General features: G+C 32.2%; 1 protein-coding gene across 1 annotated transcript in view; it reads left to right on the top strand.

Moving 5' to 3' along the window:
- The first annotated feature begins 1307 nt into the window (after window positions 1-1307).
- LOC148275093 (uncharacterized) overlaps window positions 1308-12862 on the top strand; it is a 37052-nt gene continuing 25497 nt past the window's right edge. Inside the window, exon 1 of the mRNA XM_088236146.1 lies at window positions 1308-1622. The gene's annotated coding sequence lies outside the window, so the exon portion shown is untranslated. The remainder of the gene's footprint in view (window positions 1623-12862) is intronic.

The following is a 12862-nucleotide window of genomic DNA, read 5'->3' as shown; positions in this document are numbered from 1 at the left end:
CATAACCAATTTATATAGACCGATAGAACAAATTTCATAAACAGTACACACATTTTACCTATTTGGCTTGATCCACTCATCGATCCGTGGGCAACCCACCTCCACTATTCATTTCTTAATAGCAATTTTATATTGTGAGAACGTACTAATTGTTCTTATGTATAATGGAAGTAGATTGTACACAAGCACTATCTGCCCACTAAACAAACCGACGTGAGCTGGTTGAGTTCCTACCTACAAACCTTGCTAGACGAATTGGTCGAGGCATTTACGGAACTTATCACCTTTCATTGGCTGAAGCAACATATCGTCGCCGTCCAGGCAAGTCACTAACCCAGAAAACTTAATTTTGAGAAATAACATTTTGAAAGTTTGGAGACCAAGGGAAAATCAGGTTTTTGTGTTTTGGAGGTTTTATGTACACAACATAATTCATTCATGTCTTTTTCACAAATTCCATCGGTAACTTCTTTCTTCTGATACATTAAAAAATTTCTAGAAGGTTCTAATGAGGCAAGGTATCTAAAATTTGATTAAGTACATTCGTTTGTTTGTAATCCGGATAATGCAAATCTATAAGAGTTGGTGAAAGGAAAGAAATATTAGACAATTATTATTATTATAATACCATAGTTAAAAATTATTTTTTTTACAAAAAAATATTTTATTTAATGTTTTAAAAAAATATTTTATTAGTAACATAATAATATGAAGTCATGTGTAATAAACTGCCTTTAAGTAAATAAATAAATGTAGTAAAAAACAAATAATTCAGATTTACCCAACTTTTTTCTAGGTGAGTTATCTTGGTGATGTTTGCACGCACTCAAAACTGTCATTTTTAGGGTTAGCGACTTTTTTCCTAAAAGGCGACGATATAATATAATATTGATAAACACTAACTCACTAAGGGTTGTATCAATACTAAGGTTTAGTGGATCAACTCTAATATTAGTATTTGGACAAAGGTAATTAAAATATGGTTGATATCGAAATTGTTTTTAAAAAAATAAATAAGAAAAGGCGTCTCTCTCTGTCAACCCTTCCGTGACTTTTATATCACATCGATCTACACAGAACACAAGTCGTGATTTACCACTTTTATTATTAAAAATCATGGAAAATATATTAATAACCCCTATAAATGGGTGTTAACTTTTTGTTTTTAAATACCTGTATTTAAAAAGATCTCATATTTTTCTCGGTGCCTATAACGCAACGTCACGGAACCGTTTCTGGAGGGATTTTAGCGCAGGCTTTTAAGAGTTAAACCTGGCTGGGATAATTCTTCCCGACAGAGAAATAATGAGATGCGCTCAAGTTGCAGCAGACAGCGGACCTGATAGTGTGTTGGATTCAAGGCTATATAAAGCGCAGCCGAGCGGGTTTCGCGCGTACTTCGACGTTGGGATCCGGCGAGGTCAATGTCACAGCAATACATACCTTCCGCCACGTTTGCCCGAGGCCCCGCGTCCCTCGCGTAGTGCTCACTAACAAAGCGAAGATACAACGAAACCCATTTAAAAAAAAAAACATTTGGTGATTTAAATATTTTTTTGGTGAATTGATTTACAATTTTTTTTAGTGCCGAAAATTTTTGAGAAGAATAACTAACGACAAAAGTAAGTGTTGTTTAAATTTTTTTTTTCCTAAATTTTATAATACCTGTGCATTAAAACAATTGTTTTAGGGTACTTAATTAGTTTATTTAACACCTAAGGTCATGTTCTAAAATTAGTTAGCATAATTATATTAAGGAATACATTTCATAATTCCATAGGTAGATTCATTAAATAAATCTAAATATTATAAACGAACTGTTATATTATAAAAAAGTTATATATAGATTTTTAAAATTTTTACTTGATAAAAATCACAAACAATCAAAAAGTACAATAATTGTATTACACAGGTTCCATAGCAGAGCAAATTTTATGCAACAATAAGTTGTTACAATATTTTTTTACGTATATAATTAGCACAAAGAATGAAAAAATATAACATCGTCATAACAATTTAGCATTATGTAAATTAAAGATCAGCAATGCATAGCATAACAACATAAATAATACGTTTTTGAGATGAAAATAGAATTCACAAAAAAGGTTTGTTTATTAATACATTTTTTAGAATCACTATAAGTTAATAGTTTTATTACACGTTATATTATACGTATTCAAAAACCTACTACCGAAGATTAACGCACAGAAGCTGGCAGCCGATAGAGATGCATGTAGGCTCTTTGTGGGCACCATATGCTCCAACTATTTAGCGGAAATGGAATGGTGATGATTTTCGTATAGTTCTATGAAAAAAAATTGAAATCGGAATAAAGCTTAAAAGAATATTAATACACCAGTTCAGTTTTACACTCATTTTGATAGTTTTTTCTACTAACTTATACATAGGTATAATAATATTAAAAAATATGCATATTATTAAAAAAACCGTTATGTGCGCCGATTGTTGTTAACAAATTAATTTCATATCGAAGTGGTTAGTTATTAATATGTTTCTTTTTTGGGTGATACCGTGTGTGTTGGATTTGTTCCGACGTTTCGGCTACCATTGCAAGAGCCATCTTAAGGGTAAGCTGAGTTGTCTCAGCCGAAACGTCGGAACAAATCCAACACACACGGTATCACCAAAAAGGAAACATATTGATAACAGTGACCGTGAAAACCTTTGCACCTATTTGGTGAGATACTTCCATAATAATTTTCTTATGGTGTGTAGGGCACTGCATTGTTTAAGTGGACGCAAAATGATGAGTCTTTTGCTTCAGATTCAGACCACGGATTATGAAATAATTCAGTGAAAATCGCCACTTCGTGAATACTGTCCACAAACAGTCTCGTGGGCTTTTCTGTCGGCTGCCGAATTTTGTGCGTCCGGTAGTTCAAAAATGAACTGTTAGAAGTGGATGTCAGGACTACCTTAGCATTTTTATAAAAATATTGGCAGCCCACGATGATGTTTTGGTCCCGACACGTATCTATGAAAGTAAAATATGAATTATCATTCTGCCAGCAGAGAAACTATGAAAGCATTCTGAACGCGTTTACGTACGATCTCGTGTACAAATACTAGGACTGATTAAATCAGACGAGTGTGCACATCTGAGACAGGTACAACTTATATTATATGTTGGAACAATCGATAATATATTATTAGAAAAGGATCACTAAGATAGTCATGTGGAATGAAAGATAATGATATAACTGTTACAGAGATAAAATGGCGGCCAAGAAGACTTGGCATCAGAACAAAATCTCAGGTCCGGTTAAGTCAAAAGCGAACTATTATGATTAAAGCGAAGAATATAATATGACAAGATATAGTGTTGGAGGGAAACTAGGAATATATATCTGAATAGACGCATGTAGCGCGTTCTCTGCTTACTCCTGCATGATGGTTCTTCTTCTCCTGCTCCTTTCTGGCCATCCGTCTCCTCTTTCACACAATCTACTCCCCTTAGCCTTGTTTGAGTTAAGGATGGCTCGTTAAAAGCTAAATCTGCCAGTTGGACTCGATGGATTACGAGGTAGGGAACGCAAATCTATGATCCATGGGTTGTGTTTTGAACAATAATCCATCGGTTACAACTAATATGAATGCCACTGATAATCTAAATTGCTATTTTTAAATTTACGTTTTATTTGCGTTAATGGTGATGGATTATTGTAAATAGATTATTCTAGAATAATCCATTACTATCTTATCTAGATAAACAGTTTTTACTACTGTTCGTGTAATATTGAAATATCACATACTACGGATACTGATAAAAATATATGAAATGGATTTAGAATAATTAGTTGGATTTTCAAAATCAATATGGATATTGTAGAGAAATGCTTTCATACTTAAATGTAAAAAAAAAAAATAATAAAAATTCGTTGCGAGAAAAACGCGACGTGTTTGGCTTAATTTGTTGTGACGTCAAGGTTAGTGACAATGACGTACCTTATAATGATTAACTTATTATGAATAACTTATATTTACATATAAGTTATTAATTAAAAAAAATACTTGGTACGCTTGCACTTATTTATTTTGACCAATTAGCGCTTTCACCCTCAAATGGGCTTCTTCAGACTGGTGAATATAATACAGTGTAAGGATAATTCATATAAAACTAAATATTATCTTAAGTGTAGGTACATTTAAAAATAAGTTAAAAAATATACAATACGCAATATTTAAATGGAACAGAGTGAGACAAATTATTTAAACATGTGTTGGCGGTGTACTTTTAGAGAAGATTCTATTATATGAAAAATATTTGTTGTTTTATTACAATAAACAGGGTCCAACTAAGGGGGCTAATAAGGGTGAGTTTTTTAATTCTATCTGTTGATTTATTAAAATTTTATCGCTATTATTTTTTATCCTATTTATTTCTAAAATTTCCAATCTATCTAACTTTTGACCTTTATGTCCTACATTTAAATTTTTTATGTTTTTTGATTTGTAAAAATTATGTTTTAATTAATTTAAATGAGATGCATAGTTTGATATATCGTTATTTATTTATTGATTATTTGTTTATTTATTATATATACGGTCTAAGCCAATTACAACAGTTACATGAAGAAACATAAATGCAAGAAACTGAACAAAAATAACATAAAACCATTTAGCAAAGACACACAAAGGGCAAAACAATAATTGTATACAATATATTCAAAAAACGAAAGACCTAAAACTTTGAGCTAAACCTAAACTTTTAGCTTTAGTTATTTAATCTATGTGAAGCTAATGTTCTTTCAGTCTATATTTAATTGCTCTCCCGCTTTGTCCTATATGTGTACCTTGTCCTGGTTCATATATATGTAGTCTCACTCTAACTAACGGACCCTTATTAGCCCCCTTAGTTAGACCCTGTACATTGTAATAAAACAATACATATTTTTCATAGAATAGAATCTTTTCTAAAAGTACACCGCCAACACATGTTTTAGTAATTTGTCTCACTCTGTTCCATTAAAATATTGCGTATTGTATAATTTTCAACTTATTTTTAAATGTACCTACACTTAAGATAATATTTAGTTTTACATAAATTATCCTTACACTGTATAATATTCTCCAGTCTGAAGATGCCCATTAGAGGGTAAAAGCGCTAATTGGTCAAAATAAATAAGTGGAAGTGTACCAAGTATTTTTTAAATTAATAACTAATATGTAAATATAAGTTATTACATCATAACAATGGAATTCAATCAAGAATTGGCAATAAATAATTTAAATATAAAAAAATATCGTGATAATGTTTAAAACAAATTTCAATGACCAGGAACAAATAAACATTGTGACGTATTGGGGGCGTGGCCAATGGAATGACCGTTTTTGCGGGAATTCAAAATTACAAATTTGAAAACATTTTTTATGCTACTAATTAAAATTGAAATGTTTAAAGTGTAGCTCGTTTACTGAAAAAAAAAGTTTTTTAAAATCTGGACAACGGATAGGAAAACCTTGTTCTTAAAAACGGTTTTCGGGTATGTGGAGGGAGTGAGTTCTCTGTTATATATCACTCCTTTCGTCGGTCTGCCTTCAGGCCGCTTCCGTTGGGGTATTCGGTAAGTAGTTCCAGTAAAAATTATAAATAACTCTTGTCACGTTCTTCAACCCTCGTGATGAGGGCAGGTGCGGGAAGGCCACCCGAGTACACAAGTACAATAGATCCAGTTGGCCGCATTTCGAGTGCGTTCTGGACCAGTTTTTGTGCAACTCCGTGCAGCACGTAATGATCCCACTATTGTTACAACACCCGACGTAAGTCAATGCAAGCGAAGGCGCATGCGTCCGCGTCGGCTGGCAGTCCGTAGTCACGATATTACGCAACGCATCACCCTGTCAACTAGTTCATTCATGAACTTGGTAGGTGTTTTTGAAAGGGGTGTTTTTATCGGAGAACTCATAATGTTAAAATTATCTGTGACGAAATTCAGTGGCATAATATTGGAGCCAGGTTGTGGTTCCGTGGTAGTCACGATTTCCCGGGATCGAGATCCGAATCCCTCTCTATCATAACACAATTCCCGTTTTCTAGCTCGGTTATTCGCAATTAGTTGAAAACGAATGCAAATTAAACTCTATAAATTAATTTCTCTATGAAAACACATCGGGAGCTTTTGAAGTATAGTATTATATTAGACACATAATTTAAAAAATGATATAGCTTTTTATAATATTTGCTCGAAGTGATTCTGGTTTTACTATTTTAAAATTCACTACTGATTAATAAAATGAACATAAAACATCTTTCAAATAAGTGGTTTTAAGTTTGTGAGTGAAAATTCTTGATGAAAATTCATTGTAATTTATCATAGAAATAAAAGACGAGTGATACTTTAATCCACAAATTTAGAATATCCAGTGACCGGTTGTAGTTATAGCAATGAAACCGGTCACTGGATATTCCAAATTTGTGGATTAAAGTATCATTGGTTTTTTATTTCTATAATAAAAAAACTAACTTGTTTTATATTTATATTATTACATTGAACAAAGTTGTGGCTTCAAATAAAAAATTATCATTATAAATTTTTAAATTTTATGATTACTAATTTAAAAGTGAATTCTGAATCCTTAAATTATACTGTAAAAATTCCCACTTTCTTTCGTTTTCTGCTTTAACTATTTGTTTATTTATTCAAAATAACACTCCTTTAAAAATAAATGAACTTATTAAGGCTTTTAGGCTGTGTCCGTGCTAAGCCATTATAATTAACAATAAAAAATACATATAAACATTAATTCATTAAATAATAAAATTCAAAAAAGAACAAAGTAATAAAAAAACAATAATAATAACTGTGTAACATGTTATGCTCTCAAATTGATAATATTATATAAATTAGTATAAAACTGTAGTTAGTATAAACCTTACAAATTTTTGGACATCTTAAATTTATAGTTTGTAGGTATTTTTTTAATCGAAAGAAAGTAACACAGAAATCTCGGAGTATTCATCGTGTTCTAGCGTGTCCCAGTGCCTAGTACCTAGCTACCCAGTAAGAAATTTGTAGGTAATAGTTTGTAGTACAAATCGTTTTCTGAGCCTTCTTTCTTTTCCTATGGCCCACGTAATACTTACAATACACAAAGTACACGGTTTGTATTGAATATGTGCCTAAGTAATTCGAGATAATTTTTCTCACAGCTCCAAAACAGGTTACAGGCGTAACGGTAAGACAAGACTAAACTTATCGAATTATTGCTTTTTAATGCGTCGGTACGTACTGGAACTTAACACAGTTCGACACACATCGGAAACACATCTACATACTGCATCTTTATAATATTATATACCCGCATTAGTAATACACACATTTTGCTTCGGCCGGAGGCGTGCCCTGTAAATAATAAAGAATAAAGGCTCTTTACAAAAACTGATCAACTTTAGTAAAATATTGCATCATATTTTTATCCCTAATTAAACTCAAACAACTATATTATGTTTTATGTAACTCGATTATAACTTATGGCATGATAGGATGGGGAGGCACTCAGTTTTAAATCAATATTAAAACCTCTCGAATCTGCTCAAAAATCGATCATTAAAATGATTCTAAAAAAGCCCTTCAGGTACCCCAGCGTCAAGTTGTTTGAAGAATTCGGGATCTTGAATAACAGGGAATTATACATCTTAAGAATAATAATGTTTGTGAAAGCAAATTATTCTACCAAATCCCGAAAGGAATACTCCCACACTACCAGAAGTCAAACGTGAGGATGGGTCATGGGGTCTACCGCAAACTCTGAATTCGGGCAAAGAAATTTCAGGTTTCTGAGCCCCTAAATATTATAAATATATTACCCGAACATTGCAAAATCGTGACCCGGATTCAATGAAATAAATTTGTAAAAAAATGTTAACAGGATTTAGGTAGAGAAAAATTGGAAATTTTACTAAAAAACATTATCAAATAATAAATATTTTAATGATTAATGTATAGCTGTATCATAAATTAACTAGTAGGTAGTCATTGGCATGGTTGACACAAAATTATTATTTAAAATTGTGTTTTTACACTAGAATATTTCACAGTTCCTGGAATGGTACTTGAAGCGAAAGACTGATCAACTTGCCTTCATGTAACAAAAATGATCAAGATACGCTGTGTCTGGTGTATCCTGTGAGGAAAGGGAGTGAAGAAGATATATAGTCTTTCTGCGGCGTTTAACACAGACTGTACGCCAGTCATTTTATTTGGTAAACCTGCGTACATCCCGGGTGCCGGCATATAAAGATTTCATGGTTGTACGGAATAATAAAATATATAAAAATAAAATAAATAAAAATACCTTTGTTTTTAAGCACTTTTTTTTTTTCTGCCGACCGGTTTTAAAGCTATACGAGCTTCTTTATCAAGGTATACTTTTCTGATGAATTATATCCCATTTTATTTTATCAATGCTGCGTACGGAGCTAAAAAATCAAGTATTTTTGTCTTGTAAGTGTGGGAAGCGTAATGTGGGATGGGTACGATTTTTAAAACTGGACAGGAGTGGACAAAACAAAATATTGTTTATTTGGTTATTTTTTTTTCTTATTATGAGTCGCTTTTTTAATTTCTAAGATTTCCAAGCTGTCTAATTTTAATATTTTATTTTCAACATGAAGAACTTTTAATCCGGTGTCTTTATTGAAATTATGATTATTTCCTATCAGATGGTTTGCGAATTCAGAAAAATTATTATTATTAAGGCACCTTAAGTGTTCTTTTTCTCTAATATGAATATTTCTTTTATTTTTTCCAATGAAGATTGAGTCGTAATCTCACATAAGGCTTCCCGCCTATAGAAGAGAAAAAGACTTGATTTATTAGCTCCATATTGTAGGATGACATCTCGCCTGTCTTTAGAATCAACTGAATTGTGTGCATTGAAGGTATTTGTATTCAGTAAATGGGATTTTAATGTTAGATCGTAATTTAAACATCAGTTGTGTCGAAATTATAGAGGCTAAATCTTGGAATGGCGATCTGATCACTCGTAACTCGTAACTCGTAACTCGGCGACAGGTATAATTTTCATTGTTTTTAGACGAAGTTTTGTACAGAGTCGAGGGAACGCGGCCTCAGCACGCGAGATTACTCGCGAACGTGATAATGGGGACCAAATATACCGGAAAACGTAAAGAAATTATAGGGACAATCAGTTTTGTAGCGTGTTATGTTGTTTAGTATCTTCTCGTGGGAATTCAGTACCTAATCATCCTCAATCTTTAACTTTAGGGTTCAAAGAGGTCCGAGGCAAGCGGTTGTTGGAAAGGTTTTATACCGGTGCGCGGTGTTCCGATTCCAGAACGATTCAACTGTAATTAAGTGTAGGCAGCGCTAAATCCGTTATCGGTTATTTTGGTACAAGAAAAATAGCCCAATTTTTTTTTCTTTGTTAATCCGATTTCGATAATATATCTACCTTAAGAACACTTGACTGCTCGTCGGTTCGTCCCATTCTTCGTACGCCTCTGTTACGTAATATATGGTTTACACGTTATTTATATAAATTCCATCGAATTTCTTACTAATTAAGAATCTTATCCAAGATTGAACTATAACTATACCGGCTTGAATTTTTTTTTAATCTATCGAGTCTTTCTAAAAGTAGATTTAATACAGATAAATCTGCATCTTTAAAATACTCTATGGTTTATTTCATGTCTCAACTATTCTACAACAAAATTCCATTAATGTTCCTTCGCGTAGACTCAGAAATAATGAATTTTAATTTTTTTTTTTTTTTAATCTTTTCATTGATAAACCCTTACGGGTTACATACATTTAACAAAATATTTTTACTTTTAAAATTCAATAATATTTTTAATATCTTTTGTAAATGTTGTCTGAGTCATTTGTTTAGTTTTGTCTGGTAGTGTATTGTATAATTTCAGTCCATGGTTTTTTAGTCTCGATTGTCCTTTTCTCGTTTTAGAAGGTTGTATGACGTAATGATATTTTTCTGATATTCTCGTATTGTGTTCATGTTAACTACAATTTTTTTCAATTTTTAATTCTTCGTCTACAATAACATCAGTGGCTAATTTATAAGTAAATTTTAAAGATTCTAGTTTGAAGAGTTCAGTTACATTTAATTGTTTATTTTGTTTAAAAAGTTCTTAAGTTGCTGTTAGATAGGGTAGGTCATATACTAACTTTAATATTTTATTTTGCTGTCTTTGTAGTCTGTTTATGTCATTTTGATTTCCTGTTCCCCATAGTAGTTGCATACAACATATTTTAGTTTTTACATAATCTGTTTCTCGATCATCATAAAACTAATTATGCTTTCCAGCGGTGCTATTCTGAGCACTTTTATTTACAAACAAAATACGTGAGATAAAAGCTTTTTCTACGGCCGCGAGAGCGTTTGGAATATCACCCCAGGTACCTCTACCCACAATAGTGAGATTTGCAGGATCTGCATTATTTTGGTTGTAAATTAAATAACTCTAATAATCAATAAAATAAATAAATTCTGTTCACCTATAATCAACCTGAATCCCATAATGTTTCTCCATTATTTGTCATTGCTTTTTCTTTTATTGTTTTGTTTCTAGTTTATGTTAATATAATGTGTTTAAAATGGACTGTCCGTAAATTTATCTACAAAAAAAAATTCTTCTGCAATCAAAAACCGTTTTAAAACCTTCGACGTACTACAAATCTGAATGGTATACGAGTAATAAAGCGAGCTGGAAAAGTACTTCCTCCACAAACCCGAAACCGTTTTAAGAACGGTGGGACTTCCTATTTGTTTCACGAATAGAAACCATTATGTACACAAAAATTGTCATTTTCTTTTACGTAATGATTTTACGTTAATGTAAATATATGTATAAAATATTGTATTCAGTTGTAATATTACGTATATTTTTTATCTGAATGAACTATAAAAAAGGCAATGGGCCTTACTTATAAACCTGGCAAAATTAGAATGGGAATACCATATAACAAGGATGGTATTCCCATCCCTATTCTGACACTATGCCTAGGTGTAACTTTATACGAGGTTTATAAGTAGGGCCCATAGTGTTTTTGACAATAAACGAGTTCCTCTTTTAAAAATTTCATCTATCGCGATTTTAATTTGATATAACTCTACTACTTTCACTGTGAGTTAGGAAAATTACATGCAGGTCCTTTTTTGGATATTGTCCTTCATCCTCATGAGCATATTGCAAACATGAATGGTAGTAAAAAATGTTTAAATTATTTTTTTATTTTATTTATTTATTGAAATCTACAGTCATATATACAACAATACGGTTATGATATACTAGACTAAAAATGATTTCAAACTTATAATTAACAATACACATAATGTGTCATAAATAAAGTTATATTATACAAGAATAGAATTTGGAAACCCATAAACGAAATCAATATGTTTCTTTTTTGGGTGATACCGTGTGTGTTGGATTTGTTCCGACGATTTGGCTACCACCGTAGGAGCCATTTTCAGGGTAAACTGATAGTTTTGTAGGCTTAAATTAAACTCAACATGGTTCCCAGCACTACATACTACAAAAACGAATAGAAATGTTCCTACTGCCGACTGCGAGACGGTATAAATTACTAGTACTTAAACACATACTTTTTTTTACAAAACACTCAGTTTACCCTGAAGATGGCTCCTGCGATGGTATCCGAAACGTAGCACACGGTATCACCGAAAAAATAAACATATTAATAACAGTGACCGTGAAAACCTTCGCACCTATATAAATAAAATGTTTGTACATATTTACGTTTGTAAATTAAAAATAATATTGTATTTACTTATCGCTACTCACCCACGACAGCAATGCGTGCGTGCTGTCGCTGAAATCCCTTTTGAATTTATTATTATTCAAGTTGAATATGTCACTCGCATTGGGGCCAATAATATTATTATACAAGTTGCAAATTCTATGTATGCATGCATTTTTTGCTGCATTAGTGTTTACATCGGAAAAATAATTTGGTATGACGGGTACGTTTAAAAGGTACATGGAAATTAATTAAACTAAGTAAATTGGGGCAGTCGGTAATGCCATTTAAAATCTTAAATAGAAACATTAAGTCAGCAATCTGTCATCTATTATCCAAAGCGTTTATTTTAAATGTACTCTTGTTTCATTATAATTATTAAATTGGTAATTATTTCTGCATGATAGACATTTAAATAATTTATAATGGATGGAAACCAGATTAAAGATGCTTTATTTAAATCACAATAGCCTATATCTTTTGCAGTAATTTCATAAATTTAATCACATGGGATTAGATTATTGATATCATTACTTTAAAAAAAAATACTTCTGCGCCCTTCATATAAGTCACGAAAAGACAAATACACGTAGAACCGCTTATTTAAATGTTTTTAACTGCATCGATTTACTCAAGTCACAGCGAAAGGGTTGTTAGTAGGTAGATACTACGTTTGACAATTTTAACGCCGAGGGTCAGCAACACTACTATCTTTGATGGGAAATAACGCGAGCTGTAGCGCGCTATTACTCTGATCTATGAATAATATGTAGGGTTCTTGGTCCACAATCGATGACAAACGTGCTAAAACGTTTCACCTAAAATAGTGTGATGACCGAAGAAAGCAATGTCATCATTTTCTGTCGAATCCAATACATTCGTATAATGCAACTCTTATAGTATTGCACGTTAAATCGAGAGCATTGTTCTGCGGTACTTTCACATCGTCCCTACCATGAAGAAGTGAACTACAAAGGGACGTCACCTATAAAGAGACTAAAGGGCGTGGCAACGCCAGTCAGTCAGCCCAAGCTCAGTTCAGTCAGTCAGTCCAGTTCACTCATCTCCTGCATGTAGTGCAAGTGCAGTCTCTTCAA

The sequence above is a fragment of the Micrasema longulum genome, unplaced genomic scaffold (assembly GCF_059751315.1).
Source record: "Micrasema longulum isolate JH-2025_06_02 unplaced genomic scaffold, ASM5975131v1 h1tg001516l, whole genome shotgun sequence".
NCBI lineage: Eukaryota > Metazoa > Arthropoda > Insecta > Trichoptera > Brachycentridae > Micrasema > Micrasema longulum.
Note: the sequence above shows the minus strand (reverse complement) of the source record. Positions and strands in the feature narration are given on the sequence as shown.